At 41.8% G+C, this 16,219-nt stretch overlaps 1 pseudogene; it reads right to left on the minus strand.

Annotated features, from left to right (window-relative positions):
• The window catches only part of LOC149235094 (transcription factor bHLH25-like), a 50,716-nt pseudogene extending 37,326 nt beyond the window's left edge, over positions 1-13,390 (minus strand).
• Between the last annotated feature and the right edge of the window lie 2,829 nt (positions 13,391-16,219).

The following is a 16,219-nucleotide window of genomic DNA, read 5'->3' on the forward strand; positions in this document are numbered from 1 at the left end:
AAACAGGGGGAGAAGGCGTAGGCTCAACCTTGGAATCAACATGTCTTGGTTCAGAGGAAGGAGACGGTGGAACAGGAGTCATGACACTCGGGACCACCGAAGTTGAAAACAACCATACGGGCAAACCGATGGTTAACCCAGGCAAAGACAAGGTTGCCATATATGGAGCACCGGCATTTCCAAAAGGAGGAAATGGACTAGGGTTTCCATCGGAGGGAAAACCTTGGCCGATAGACTCGGGGAGTGTTTCCATAGAGAACGAGAAAGAACCCTACTCAAGTTAACGCAAACAAGATCTAATCGGGTAAATGTGAATCGTGGCCGATAATAAATTTTAAGACACAGGAACAAAAATTGACCTTTTTAGTTTTAAAGAGTCGAGAAAAGGAAAAAAGATGACTCTAGTCGCCTTTGAATATTTAATGAGCCTGAAGTGACAAGTGCTCAGATGGACCTTTTCTTTTAGGGAGTCTGAAAAGGAACGAAAGTGACTACTCTGGAGAACTAGGTAAAAGGTTTACTAGACAAATCCGTAAAACTGCATATACACCTTGGCAGTCATATGAAAACCAAGGACTTTTCGTACGACAGTCAATCTTCCTGAATGCTGTGTTCTGTGCGTTACAGCTTGTAAGACGGCAGACACGGCTTCCTATGGATAAAGGATGATAACTTAGTGGGGTCTCCCCATATACTCGACAGTATGTGGGAGCACAAATCCGTCCTAGACCACTATTGAGTCATAGAGGGAGGAATCACCCAACCTTAAGTGGAAACAAAAGTGACTAGGTTTAACGATGCCGGAGCACGTCTCTAGCCTAGACCTCTAAATGTGTGCGTTGTGTTCCAATGCGTTGTTAGATTTATTCAGTTCATTTTAAAGTTGATCTTGGATTATGTTTCAGTTTTCAAGCCTTACCGTATGTATATACTAAAGCCTAGGATGCAGCTAAAATGAATGAAGTATCCTTTTTCTTCGATGAACACCTACCTATGGGAGGGTATAAAGATCATTCCCAAACCAAGAAAACCAAGGCAACAAACAGTCACTCAATGCAAGCAGACATCAATTCTTAAAATGCACGGATACTACTAATGAGAGATCTAATCATTTGCTTTTCAATATGCAACTTGAAATGCAAATTTACTTTCACTTTCGCATGCTAAATGAAATGCAATTATTTTGATTTTGATGTATTTAATCTAAAGAAACCAATAAGCAACAAACAAATGTGGAAAAATGGTTGATCCAAACAATTGTAATCTATGTCCGGGTAGTGAAAAGAAATCGAAACAATGCCAGGATTGGTTCAAAAACGATCATTAAATAATAAACCAAAAGTAAGCAAAGGGGAAGGCTCAATCAAACCAATAGCAAGCAACAAACGAATCTTTGCAAACAAGCAACCAAGCAAAACTGATCCAAAGGACTTGAACAATAAAACTAGGTCACAAAGCAAAAAGGCAAGATTCATTCAACAAAGCTCACGAGAGAGTGCCTCAACCTCTAGACAGTGAAACACAAGTCGTCAAGCAAGTGAGAACAACAGAGGATTAGCAATACTGACGGGTTCAAGAGGCAGAATTGAAAAAATTCAATTCTACAGCAATCAGCATGGGCAATACATAGCAACAAAGTGCTGATAAAGAACAACACGCAACAACAAAGCGATGTCAGCGCGGAAGTACACGTCTTTTCTACGATGGTCCGATTAACAGAACCGTCGCAACTGTTAGGTGTAATAACGCGATGGACAGGGAATTACAAAAAGGGTGGCGCAATGACAACACGACTGTTAACTTAAAAAGCACGATGATGTTCAAAAACAGCCACAGGCGAGCCAAAAACTCCCAAATAAAAAACAATCAATCTTTAAGCAAATAAGGCATTTCCCAGACCAGGCCAGGAGACTCAAAAAATAGACAACTAATTCCCAAAAACTTGAAAAGAGACCAAAACAAAAACTCAAGGCAAGAGTGAACAAGAAAAGAACAAAGGCCAGCCTCCCCAGTGGAGTCGCCAATTTGTGATGTAGGAAAGTGTTCCCTCTGCGGACAAAGGCAACCCCTCTAGCCCTAGAGTGGGTCTAGTCACAAACAAGGACAAATCAACAACAATTCTCCTTAAGTAGTTCAAGTTGGAGGCCTACCTCAACTGGTGGTCGATGGAGTTCCGTTGCGCTGCTCCAGCTTCCACTTCCTTCTCCTAATGGGTGATCAACCTGAAACAAAGCAAAGGAAATACAACAAAGCAAGTAACCGGATACAACAAAGATCTATTTACTCATAAAGTCAAGAATTCATGAGCTATCTAGTACATTGCATACAAGACATAGGAAAAAATCATTGATTGCATTAATTATGAAAAAGAGTAAGCTTACAACCCAGGTCTTGACGTCACAAGCCTCCTCGGAAGGGTCCAGCCAGCGTGTTCCTCAAGCATTCACTCTAAGGGATGGATCTCCCAATACACAAGTATCTCTCACTCACAAGTTCTCCACAAGATCAAAGGCACTTCACAACCTTCCTCAAGCTCTCAAACAATCCCACACTTGTCACACTCACACCAGCTATCTAACAAGCTCACAATACTGTCAACAACACTCCAAAGACTAAGAATTCCAAAACTAGCAGCCCATAGCAATGGTGAGAGCTTAAATAGGAGAAGGAGTCTCCATGAATGGTGGGAGGATGAGCTTATCTCCAAGGACGGTAGCACAAATTACGGAACAGCCACGCCAAAGAAAAGAGGGTGACATAAACAAGGCCAACAACCAGGTCTGGAGTCATCTAGAAGGTCGACTATTGGAACAAACTTGCTCAAACTGGATCATCGTGGGAACATAACTGGTCTGTCGCGCTGACATCACTATTGCATAACGGATCTAGTCATGTCATCACGGGAAAATACAAACAACATTTGCGCTGTCACTTGAAATTCGACCATCGTGGGAATCACGTGTACTTCCACGATGGCAGCGCTTCTGGACTGTTTTGGAGTGCCCTTCAGTGCGTTTATTTGGCCAACAGACGTGATGAGGCAGAAACTTTGGCAAAGTGGGTCATTTGGCCACATCAGAGAGCATGAGCATGAATGATTTTGGACTCATGACACAGTAGGAAGACTGGGAGGAAGGCAGTAACAAGTTACTGTGTAACAGTGCGCAAGTTCTTGCACCTTGGATTCAGACAAAGAAGTTGAGCATTGGCACAATCGGTTGAACGAAGTGACAACACTGAATTGCAACATGATGATTAGATCGCTGCATTGAGTAACAACATAGGCCCAAGATCTGCCAACATATGATGGATTGAAAGTGGTGGATGAATTCTTGAGCAAGTTTGAAAGCGCAGTACTAGAACAATAGTGGTTCGATGCATTGAAGTGGGCGATGTCTGCAACACCTGCGCACTGGTGGGGAACACAACAAGGAAATTTTGAGAACTGGTGCGGATGTAGAAGGATGATGCACCTACGATTTGGGAAACCACAACTACAGATAGAAGATAAATACGATGGACAAGATGACCCACGCACGCACCTCGCGAAATGGACCAAGGCCTATGGGGAAGAACCACAGCCTGAATGGGTACATTTATTCTACCATACCCTGGATGTCATACCCATGAATTGGTATACTGAGACAGAACTCCAACATGGTATGGGTGAATGGGATGTCTTACACAAGGGATTTTTGTTAAAATTCACAGTTGAAGACTGATGGTCAAATATTTTTGACGATGCACTACAAGCAGTAAAATCTGCCATATTCAAAATACCACAAGAACCACTGGAAGTACTTAAACTAGCATGGGCAACCCAGTTAAGTAGTTCCCTAGAATGTTATAATGTGTAAGTAGAGGAGGAGGATGACGACCCACGAAATATTAATATTCCAGAAACTGAAGGTTGTCGCTAGGTTTGAGGACCATCACTTGAGGATCCCGACATCACTGTGCCACTAAAAACAAAGTAGGTAAACATTGGAACCAACACAAAACCGAAGTATGTGACGCTTGGGGATTATTGGGACGATGCTACGGTAGATAAGGTCATCGAGTTACTTCGCGAATATCAAGATTTGTTGTCGACCAAAATCGCGGACTTAAAGGGGATCATTGGTGACTTAGGGATGATGAAGATCACTCTAAAACTGGATGCAAATCTAGTTAAGCAATGACCTTACCGTTTGAATCCAAAGTATAAATAAAAGGGTCGTGATGAATTAGACAAAATTCTCGCAGCCGGAATTATTGAACCAATGGAAGAATATGACTAGGTGAGTCCTATGGTAGTACAGGAGAAAAAGCATAGGGGCTATGTCATTACTAGCATTCAAGACAAAGGGGTGTGCATATCCACCTAGCTGCTGGCAGGAAAAGTGATGATAAAATGTCATGACAATGAGGTACCAACAATGGTCATCGCATTGGCCAAACAATGTGCAAAGGGGGTACAGTTCAACTAGGCGGAGTTCCTCTGCGAGGAATTTCTGAAAAACTACAAGGAGGCCCAGGAGTAGGGTAAGACCTTCCACTATGCGTGGTTGCTCTTATCCATCTTGTTGGTTGTAGGAAAAATTCCTGAGGACAGTCAATTTCCTCCTCTTGATCAGGACTTGCCAAAGGTAGCAAAGTACGCATCGCTTTGGGTGACAAAGGATTCCACGCGAATCTGTGAGACCAAGATCTTTTGGATACTCATGGAGGCAAGTGTCCAAATGTGGATCAACAAGAGGCCACACCTATCCCCCATGGGTTATGATAGTCTGCAGAACTTTGTAGACTTTAAGGTGGATATGCACAATGTGTATATCAAGGCGCGAAAGGATCCAGAGTAGAAGTGGACCAAACTCCCTTTCATCACAAATGATGATGTTGTTTTCATGGTGCTCGACTCATGTCCACCCAAATGGTGGGTCCCGAATCTGGCAGTGCATGATGAGACAGTGATACAAAGATAGAAGGAGGCCATCAAACTATTTGCGCAACAGAAGAGGAATGAGCAGTTTGCCGAGGAGGTAAGGGCTTCCTACAAGGCAACAAAGGCCACCGCAGGGCAAACCAAGGTTGTTGAAAAAGCAGTAGCAGCTGGGGCCACCACAACATAGGAGGAAATAGGCCTAGACCTAACCACATGATAGGGGATAGGCAACACGGCGAAAGGCATAGACCCAATCACGACATCTACACCACTGAAATGGCCGCGCGGTATGGAACGAACAGGGCCACAGAAGAAGACCAAAGCTTCCAAGCTAGATGGGGAACCTATTACACTAATAGAGGGTGACCTATATGACATCGGCAACATATTTTGCGAAGTCACTAGGGAAGCACTCCAGGAAGTAATGACGAAGCAATAGAATTTGTTGGGGACCCTTAGGGCGCAACTGTAGGAACTTCAGGTGTAGCCCCCACATGAAGGAATGGTAGTCACCTATGGTGCTGCGGGTACTTTGGCAACAGAGCAGTTGTTGCGGACCAAAATGGCCAACACCGTCACGCTGCTGGAAGTAGCACTAAAAGCGGACAGCATGGAGGATAGAGCCATGGTAGGAAGGATCAAGGGACTCGATCTAAACTTGGCTACCCTTTTGCGAGATATTTTATACTAGCTACAGGACGAAGTGACAACAGAACTCCACGCTAGGGAAGGATGCGCAGTGAAAATTTCAAGTGAACAACGAATCAACATCGAGTAGCTTAGCCTACAACATGATGAAGCGGTGGTGCTTAACCAGCAGCTGGAGTAGATCATCGAGGAAGCATGTCGCCACACCCTAGAGATAGAAATTGCGACAAACCTACCAATAGGAATGTGGATCCACAAATTGGCCAGTGGATTCTGCAAGGCAAATGAGGAAGCTATGAGGATCTAGCTAGACCTCAACCTACAGATTTTTGAACTGTGATTAAAGGCGCAGTCATCCTCCCTCATTCAAGAATAGTACGCTGGCGATGTCCAAAAAGGGCTGGAAGAAATTGAACAGGAAGTGCAGAGTTGTACCACTTTGTTGGAAGAATCCTTTGGTGTCCTCACAGCCTTATAGGAGGACCCCACCATACAATGGTTGGAAACAGAGGTGCAGGAGTTTCAAATGCAATATGATAGTGTGCATGCAGTAGTGCAGACAGTAGTCCTGACTCAATGGCTCGTGAGGCTACAACAGGTGAAGGCATTGAAGGAGTAAGTGGATGCAGCGTGCCAGAAAGAGGTAGTACTTAAAGTACACGTCTAGCCTTGAATTGATGAGGCCTTCCTCATCATCGCCACCATCAAAGGAAATATCACACAAATAAAAGTATTTCATGATCTTAGATAGGGATTTGCCTAGGAAAACGAGTATTCAGTCGAGTGGGTAGAGAAAATCCAACAAACAGCAGAACAATGCACTGCGAACCTTCGAGTAGATCAGGAACAGTTGGAAGGGCTTCGTGCCAAGATTGCCGCACAATGACTCGGGATGAGTCACGATGATTGTGTTGGGGACCTGTTGGGTAGCGGATCCCCCCATGCATGTTTTTGGAGCTTAAAGCCCGAGTTTTGGTCAACGTAATGTAAAGACTCTACAAAATGTGGGCGCAGAGTGCGAGAGTCTAGGATGAGTCATAGGGTTGTCCACCCTAAAATAATGTAAAGTTGTGTCGACCTACCCATGGTCCACGGAACATGGGATTGTATAAATAGAGCGAGGCTCTAAGTGTAAACATACATTTTTGAAAAAGAAAGTAATAAATAGATGCGAAGGCATGGTTAGAGGATAGAAGTGGATCTAAAGGTATTAGGTCGTAGTAGTAGGTAAAGGCTCTACGACTGAGTGCACAGAGGCCTAGTAGAGTTCACAGCTGAGTGCGTGGACCCCTACAGTTGAGTGCGCAGGGTGTAGTCGGGTCTGTATTGTACTAAACTTGAAGAGGGTGATTAATAAAGATAAGTTGATTCAGAATATTGTGCATCTTTTTGTAAATCTAGATTTCTATGGGCTATTTATCTTTATGAATTTATATGTGTTTTGGTTACGCGCACTTACCTAAAAGTAAATAAGTAATAAGAACATTGGGTTTGCATAAACTAAGTTAAAGAACTAATATATTCACATAGTAAAGATCAGGATCAAGATAATACTATATTCACAAAGGTGCGCACGAGTTGCAAAGGATAGAAAACTGCGCGAGGCAACACAACGTGTGGGTTAGGATCATGCACTTCCTAAACCCTCATCAAGACATCCTAGGGTGCGGAAACCTAGTTCCAACACCCTCCCATACTACTTCAGGTGAGACCTTAGTCTGCGCTCTGCGGACTGTTGCCGAAAGGGCCAGTAGTACTGGGATTTGCTTGGCTAAACTTATTGCTTAACCTGGGTCAGGCCCCACATAGCCAACAATTGTCAAGAACATTTCAAATACCAATAAAGAATGAACAAACAATGATCAAACATAGACTGCAGAATGCTACATAGGGCAAAGTAATTAGCTCAAATCCCCCATGGTAAGGCGATACTAGCACATTGCAAAACTTTACAAAGGGAGAAATGAGAGGTTTCCATTTATTATTTTGTTAGCAATTGTTAAAACAACACATGCTTGACTCTTGAGATTCTAGAAAAGGATGTAACAAATTAGGTGGAGAAACTTTCCCTACTCCAACTCTTCATAGGGTAATGTCAATGCTATATATTGTAACAAAAGGAAATGGGGATTGTTGTCTGATCTAGGATGTTTTCACTTATAGATGTATAGAAAGAATCACATGTAAAATTGTAGCTTAACACAAAAATGTGCACGTAAGAAAAGAAGAATTAAACACATAAAAAGGCACAAAAGAAGACACCAAGGCTTGATAACGGAGTTCATCCAATTCGAACTACGTCTTCGGTCCCAGCTCAAATAATGGGGAGGCCTTTCTTATTAAATGGCATGAAAGAAAAGAGAATTACAATCATCAACTGTCCACAAGAGGCTTATACCTCCAATCTGCAAGATGGTTATGAAATGGATGCCTGATGATGGAGAGGTAAGCATCACCAATGCGTCCGTAGCAATCAAAGGGGATGGAGTCATGTAAAATTGTCTAAAAATAGACAAAGATGCTCTCTCGGCCTCCTACCAACAAAATACCATGCTGCAACAAAAATGCCTCCTCCCTGCTCTTTCCATGGATCATGTTTTTATAATGGGTTTCAGAAAAAATCCCATTTAAATTAGGGCTATTTGGTTAACAATGGAGGCCGATGTCGTGGAAGGATGGGTGGGCATAATTTCCTCTTAAATTGACCTTTTTATCATTGAGGCGATAAGGCCTTAAAATCCCAAAAAACACTAAAAATCCTCCCCAAAACTATTTACCCAGACTTCAAAAAACATGAAATTAGGCGCATTTACATATCGGGTCCGAACTGAGCTCACAAATCGACGTATCACTGTCCCTAAGGCCCTGTAACTAGGGAACTACCGACCACCAATTACTGATTGCCGATATTGACGTCAGCTGATTGCATCGGTGTCCTACTCATATACCACTGCGGTGACTTGATAACGATTCTGCTGATTGTTTGATCGTCGATCGCTCTGCTTATTCGACAAATATATATATATATATATATATATATATATATATATATATATATATATATATATATATATATATATATATATATATATATATATATATATATATATGTAAGACCTCTAATCCGGTCACCTCTGGTCCACCGATCCAATTTGATTGGAGATCGGTGATTGGGGGTTCCACTGCACTACTCTTAACTCTGCCTCCATAAGTCCTCCAATTGCAATTTTGCCTTTAAGGCTTAAATCCATTTTTCAAAGGAAAAAATCCTCATTTCCTTAAGGATCAAAGCAACCTTCCCTGTGTGATAACTTCATCATCCGGACTTGGATTGAAGTGCCATTCATGTCATTGGAATCAGGATGACGAGATCTATGCTTTGATCCTGAGTTGACTTCCTTCCGATCACTTTGATTTTCTAAGTTTCTCCATTCCATTGTATCTGAAGATCCACCTGGATCAATCCTCCCCATTGAGGAGATTTTAGACCGCCAAAAGCTTTTCATTAGTCAATTGGTAAGTGAGGGAACTGTGCCCTCACTTTCTCTTTCTCCAGCCATCTGGCCTTGCTGGGGTGCATTCCCTTGCATCCAACTCAAAGGTATTCTACATCTCATCACTGTGAAGTCCTGGTTCTTTTGTCGAGGATGATGTCTTCAAGAAACTCATCGAGATATTCTGGTGCAAAATCATTGACTATAGGAACTGTGTCCACCTCATTAGTGTCCATGATCAAAGGTGGTTCATACAACTTTAGGTTCTCCACATTCACTATTGAGTACATCTGCATATATCAGCAAGTCAAGACGAAAGGAATTGTTCCCAATATTCTCCAATATGGTGAATGGTCCATAATAGATTGGCTGCAACTTCTTTCCTTCTCCCTTCATCCTGTCTTTGTTGATGTGGAACCACACCTTGTCACCCACTTGGAATTGATGGTCAACTCGATGTTTATCATGTCGAGCCTTATAACAGGCTTGACTTTTCTCCAACTGATCTTGCACTGCTTGGTGAATCAATTGGATATGCTGAATGAACTACTGAGCTTTGTCCCTATCATTACGTCCACTGGAGCCATCTTCCCTTCCAAAGACCATATCAAAAGGGTCCTTTGGTAGGTAACCAAAGCATGTCTCAAATGGTGAACACTGCGTAGATGAATGCACTAATCGGTTGTAGGAATGCTGTATATAGGGGAGATGTTCATCCCACAACTTTGGATGTTTCCCATAATAGCCTCGTAATAAGTGTACCATGGTATGGTTAACAACCTTTGTCTGTCCGTTGGTCTGCGGGTGAAATTCCATGCTTCTTTTCAATTTGGTATCCATCATCCTCCACAAGCTAGTCCAAAATTCTCCAAGGAAGCGAGAGTCCTGATCTGACAGAATTGATGTGGGTAATCCAAAGTGGACCCAAAAATGCTGAAAGAAAAGAGAAGCAGTCTTCTCTACAGTAATCTGCTTTTTACAAGGCATAAGAATACACATATTGCTAAAACGGTCAACGAGGACATACAAATAGTCATTGTCGAGCCGTAAAAGGGTATTTTTCACCTCTAATTACCTCACATTAACTTGTCAATCTAGGAACGATTTGTTATCTCAAAGAGTGTACTCAGTCTGAGGCTATCATTTGTTAGAGTAATGCTAGTAGTATAGTGCTCAAGAAAATACAAGAGTAAATGGATGCTTAAAAGAAAATCTACTTATAGCAAAATACCTTGAAGCCTAAATCATTTATTCAGAAAACTAAGCAATTTATTAGTCAAGGGTCCAGTAACAATAACTCAACCCTTTGAAAACCAATGTAACTAAAAGTAATCAAGGAACAAATAATCAATCTGGGGACTAGACAACAAATGCCAATGCCCACTACAGTTTCAGATCGTTCTGCACACTGAAGCAATCAGTAATGCAAATAACCAGAAATGGAACAGCAACTATAAAATGTAACAGCAACTAAGTCTGAGGAACAACAACACCTTAATCTACAGAGACGAGTATAACAACCTTATCCTACAGGAATCAAATATCAATCTTTACTCAAAGGATAAATCGGACAGCAAATAGAAATGGAACGGCAACCAATTACCAATGAAACATAGAACAACGTGTAGTACCAATCATAGATACACAGTGCCGGAATAGAAAATACACACAACACACAGAAATATTAGGGAAAGTAGTAATCTGAGCCTGATACCACAAGTATTGATCTCGGTTAGAAAGGGTAACGATCACAATTCATAATGGAACAACAATGTCAATTGATCAGCAATCGTATGAAGTATAAACCATAGACGAATACAGTAATACCAACTTAAGAAGATTACAGCTTGGTTACTCTGCAATTGAGCAGTAATAGCATTCTATAAAGAACAACGATGTTACATTAATGACTCTAAAGGAACAACAATGCGTTATAAGATAATAATGCATGATATGACTTTCCTGTTGCAGAGAACGATATGTAAAATATAACAGGGCTGCAATATAAGATAATAAAGCACACCAGATTACTAATTAAAGCTGATAATACAAACCACACACGAACCAAAGATAATAATACAGGAGCAAGTGTTCCACCAGGGCTGGGCCCTTAGCCTCCAGGGATACACCACTTGAAGTTATTCCAGAATCACAGATAGAACAGCAACCAGATTTATATTAAAGCATTGAAACAGAGTTACAGTAAATCTCTTCTCGACGAGAGTCGATGATCAAAGTTCAAGTACAGAGCAAAGTTACATGACAAATTAACAGTCCCCCCGGCTAGCAGTGCTGCCCCTACTTATAACAGCTGAAGCGGAGATATCAAGGATGCAAAAATAGTTAAAGCAACGATCCCTCAGGATCAAAGGATCCTAAGGGATTCGCCAGGCTGTTAATCCTTCAGTCATCTAGTCGTCTTCTTACGCCGAGTCGATATCTCCTTTTCCTTTCCTTGGCTGAGACATTTTAATTTAGATCATCTCGTTTGCATATGGTTCCCCACCAAAGGGACAGTGGTTAGCTTGGCCCTGTCTTTTTCCTTGGAGTGACAATCTTTAGTTTTTCCTTTTTCCTGCATAAGAAATAGTAATTATTAGCATTTTTATGTTGCATATAAATCTTTATAGATTTTGTCATGATTCTCCATTATCTACCTAGTTCATGATGCAAAGATGTTACGAGTTCTAGAGAAAAGATGGCAAAACAGTCAATGAAAACATACCTTCTTCAATACTCCACACACCCCCCTACTTACCCTTTTTCATGCCCTCATGAAAACATTGTAGTTGACATGTAAGGCAGTGAGAGAGTAGGCTGGAGATGGGATCTCATGTGGTGGCCTACAGCCATGATGCCTAACTAGGTGTTCAAAAAGATGGCCTGTCTGACCCTCAGGCATCTCATACAGGGCTTGGTATCTAGGTGCAGGGTGCCAAATAATCGGACTTCGAAACCTATATCCTAACCAAGATGGCCCTGCCCTCAAGATAATTTTGCCATAGAGGTTCAGACGATCAATGGCTAACTTAAAATTCTCGTAATTAAATGGTTCCTTGAGTTGGATGTTAGGATTAGAGGTCTGATATCGAAATTTAGCAACTGCAACGGCAAGGTCCTTAATGGTAAAGAAGTATTCTATCCCTTGCCGATTGATTACTGTATGAATGGGTTTTAATGCGTCAATCATGCCCGGAGTCCTCATAAGGCTCCTATGTTTGTTCCATAACTGTAATGGATCTCTAGGCTCAGCTCTTACCCATAAGTCTAATATGTTTTCTTGTCTTTGGAAGGCATTATAGGCTTTGAGCCATTTAATTTGATTAACTCGAAATGAAATAAATGCCTGCAGTTGGATATCCCCAATGAAAGGGCCAGGGTTCTGCTCTGTGTCTTGGTCTAGCACAAGGTTATGCAGATAGAATTCACACAGTAATATTTGAACCTTCACTCCATAATTCTTACAACAATTTACAAAATCATCAATGGTATCAATTTGGATAGGGGCTCCTTATTTAACGGCCTTAATTTTCAATTGCAAGTATCGTTCCATTAAAAACAAGGCATAATTCTTGGCAGGGGCTCTACATGCTAGGACATCAGCGTACAAAGAGCATAAGGTATCCATCTGTCTGATAACTACATCTAATCTATGAGTTACCTTTGCAACTTATTCTTGTTCTTTTTGCCATTCTTCAAAGGCTTGGCTCTCGGATAAATTGACATTCCTTAGCTGTTGTTGCAATTCTTCATACTTTTCTCAAGAAACTATTTGTTCCATGAGTTTTTCAATTGCTTGCTGCGCTTGAATCAAACCCTCTCGTAGGGTTACCATCCTTGGATTGCTGTCCCACATAGTAGTGGCCAGTGGAAGGTTTACTTGAATCTTCCTATTGCGTTGCCTTGTATTCATAGTCTGCATCATTTCAGAGGGCTGTGCCTCTGTCTAAACTTCCCTGTCACAGGCCAATATATCGTCCGTTTGTACTTCAATATGAGCAACAGTGGAATGCTGTTCCTTTTGCTCTTGAATGGCAGTTTTCTCTTTAGCAAGAGTTTGAACAGCAGACTGTTCTTCGACGGTTTGAACAGCAGACCATTCGTCGACAGCAATTTGAACAACAGACTATGCTTCGACAACAATTTGAACAGCAGACTGTGCTTCGACAACAATTTGAACAGTAGACTGTGTTCCAACAGACTGTTCTTCGACAGCAGTTTGAACAGCAGGCTGAACAGGGGTCTTTCGAATCTTCTTCTTGGGGGGTCTCACCGGAGTAGCCACATGTCTTTCCCCTGAAGTTCTTTTTGCTCTCTTTCCCATTCTCAAAACCCTGATTTGCTGTTGAAGTCAGGCTATCACATTTAGCAACCTTTGTTGTTCTTTCCGTAATCATTTGATTTCCTCTGCTTCCTTAGAAGGAACAACTATCTGTTTCTTTGGGCCTGGACTGTCACCTTGACCCATTCCCTAGTTTTCCTCTTGGGGTGCTCCTTCGATGTTTTGTTCAGGCTGCTCAGGAGTAGAAACCCTAGCTAGCTCTATTACTTCTTGGGTAACTTCCTTGTCCACCCCTTCTTCTTCATGCAATTCTTCTGGTGTAGTTTGGCTGGGGGCGAATTGTTCCCCTTCTATGTCTTCATCATTTCCTTCTCCTGTCATGCTTTCATCATGAACAAAATGATTCTCTTCATTTTCTTCCTCATCGCACAATTCCTCTGGTGCACTTTTATCCTAAGTAGAATGCTCTTTCGGCCCTTCCTCAGTCTGGAGGCCTGGCAGGCTGGGAGGCTGGCCATATTCGCCCATATTGGCCTGAATTTTGGCTAGTTTGTCCTCTTGTAATGGATTTTGCAATTGACTCTCTTCACGGTGTCCTGCCTCCACCTCCACCTGCTCAGGTTGCTCAGTCTCTTCCTCTACCTCTCCTTCCTCATTTCCTTCTACTTCTTTCTCATTCTCTTCTCCTTCCAATTGTGGGGGTTGCTCATCCCCCGAGTCGTCTATCTCCACAGGCTAGCCAGTGCCCCCTTGGGGATTTTCCAACCTTCCTCTAATTCATGCCAATCTAACTGATTTCCTTCGGTTTGATGGTCTAGTTGGTGCACTGACAGTGTGTTTTCATTTTGGGGCTGGCGGAGTCGGTGCCCCATCTATTATAGCAAGTAGTTCTTCCCAGGTGCTCTGTTGTTGAGCCAAACTATGGCTAAATATCATCCGTATCAACCCATGGTGACTCACCACCGATTCCACATGTTGTGACTTTTTCATGCTTCAGGCAACATCATGCAATAACAAATTTAAAAATGCAGGTAGTTTCACAGAGCATTCTTCTTTTAATACAGCTAAGAGTTTAAGGTGTCATGGTCTTACCACGTCTTTCTCGCCTTCACAGGTGATGTAGCTCTGGATGATCCTCACCAATTCTGCCCACAGTTCTCCTAATGCTGCTGGTAGGACTCCCTTTCCTCTGACTGTCAGGTTCTGGTCTTCATCCTGGAAGATCTCCATGATCTTTTGCAGTCTCTCCTTCTTCAGAGTCCACATAGGTCCAATGGCTGGCAGTCCCGAGACCTCTGCAATTACATCATCGGTGACTGTTGTATGTTTTCCCCTTACTGTGGAGTGATTTTCTTGTAAATTCTGCAAGAATTCTATTGCCACGGTCTTGTTGGATTCCTGTATGCGATTAAGATAGACTAACCATCCTGCCTTCGCTAGGATTTCTCGTGCAGCGCCGGAAACTATTAATACCTGTGGTTCTCTTTGAATTGACCTTCCTCCCATGCTTTAGCTCACTGTAAAAACACAGAAACAACAATGGAACAACAATATGTTTGAATTGTTAGCAACAAAGAAGAAAATAGTAAAATCGCAATGCTCATTCAAATCTTACTAATTTTTACAGACGAGAATATCTTAGGAGCAGCAAGGCATGCAAAATGAGATACTATTAAGCCTTGCTATTCCTGAGTAAGAATTTGACGAGTAATGGCTTGACACGTATATCCACAAATTATGAATTCAGGCCCCCCCGCAATGTGATAGGCCATCCTTGGCCGTCAAATGAAGGAGCGGGGGGCAGGTCTGTTCTGGTACAGGGGTCATAAAGGAACAGTGTATGCAAGAATGCCATGTTTACAAAAGTAGCAGGTTACCGAAATCGAGGTGTATAATAGGGTTTCTTAATAAATAAGAAAATGCGGTTACATGATGCGAGGTTGGGAGGATAGGACAGCTGACGTGCATAATGAGTGTAATGCAATCATTGTCTACTTTTGCCGTCATGATTGGTTATAATGGATTTTCATGCGTTTAATGGTTTGGGGAAGGGATATGCATAATGTTATTTGATAGATTACCAAGGTATAAGATAGAGAAGCGTATTAATGATAACTATTGGTGTATAAGAAATGTGACTTCAATGCCATTAACAGAGCTCTGCTACTGACATGTGTCCATAACCTTGGCAGAGTTGTTTGTTTCACCCATGGAACCATGATCCTTTGTGTATGCGTAGGAAGTTTTATTCAATCTCAAAATGGAGGTCATTATGCTGGCTTGGCAACCAGTTAAATCATAATGCCATTCACCAGGAAGGAGTGAAAGGTGGGCAGGCTGGCTCGTGATGAGACCTCCTGTTTCAAGGACTCTTTATTTTTTCTGATGTGCCTCTTGGACCATATCCCTGGCGTGGTGGCCATAGTGGGAATGCCACTTCACTCTCTTCTTTATGATCATGGTAGGCTGGCTCTTGATGAGACCCCCTATCCTGCATTTGACAATTCAAAACATTCATCTTTTTTTATTTTTTATAACATGCTTTCTTATTTATACACAAAGGGTGGTTTGGCCCTCCTTAAGAGTAGGAATGGTGGAAGAAGTCTTAACATCTCAATAGAAAAATATAAACCCTTTGTTCTTATTCCTTAATAATTATCAAAGAAGATTATGGGAATTTAAAAAGAACCAGCATGATAAAGATGACCAATCATGTCGGTATTAGTAGGGTAATGATAGCAAAAGTAATGAATAATTGTGTCCTTTCTTCATTCCTCTTTATCAATTCACAACAATTTCTTGTAAATGTACTCAGTATTTGCTGATTTCAGTATGCTCTAGCTTTGTATCCATTGCATGAGTGTATAGCTA

The sequence above is a fragment of the Pinus tabuliformis genome, chromosome 8 (assembly GCF_031772625.1).
Source record: "Pinus tabuliformis cultivar Carrire ecotype Pingquan chromosome 8, CPIR1, whole genome shotgun sequence".
NCBI lineage: Eukaryota > Viridiplantae > Streptophyta > Pinopsida > Pinales > Pinaceae > Pinus > Pinus tabuliformis.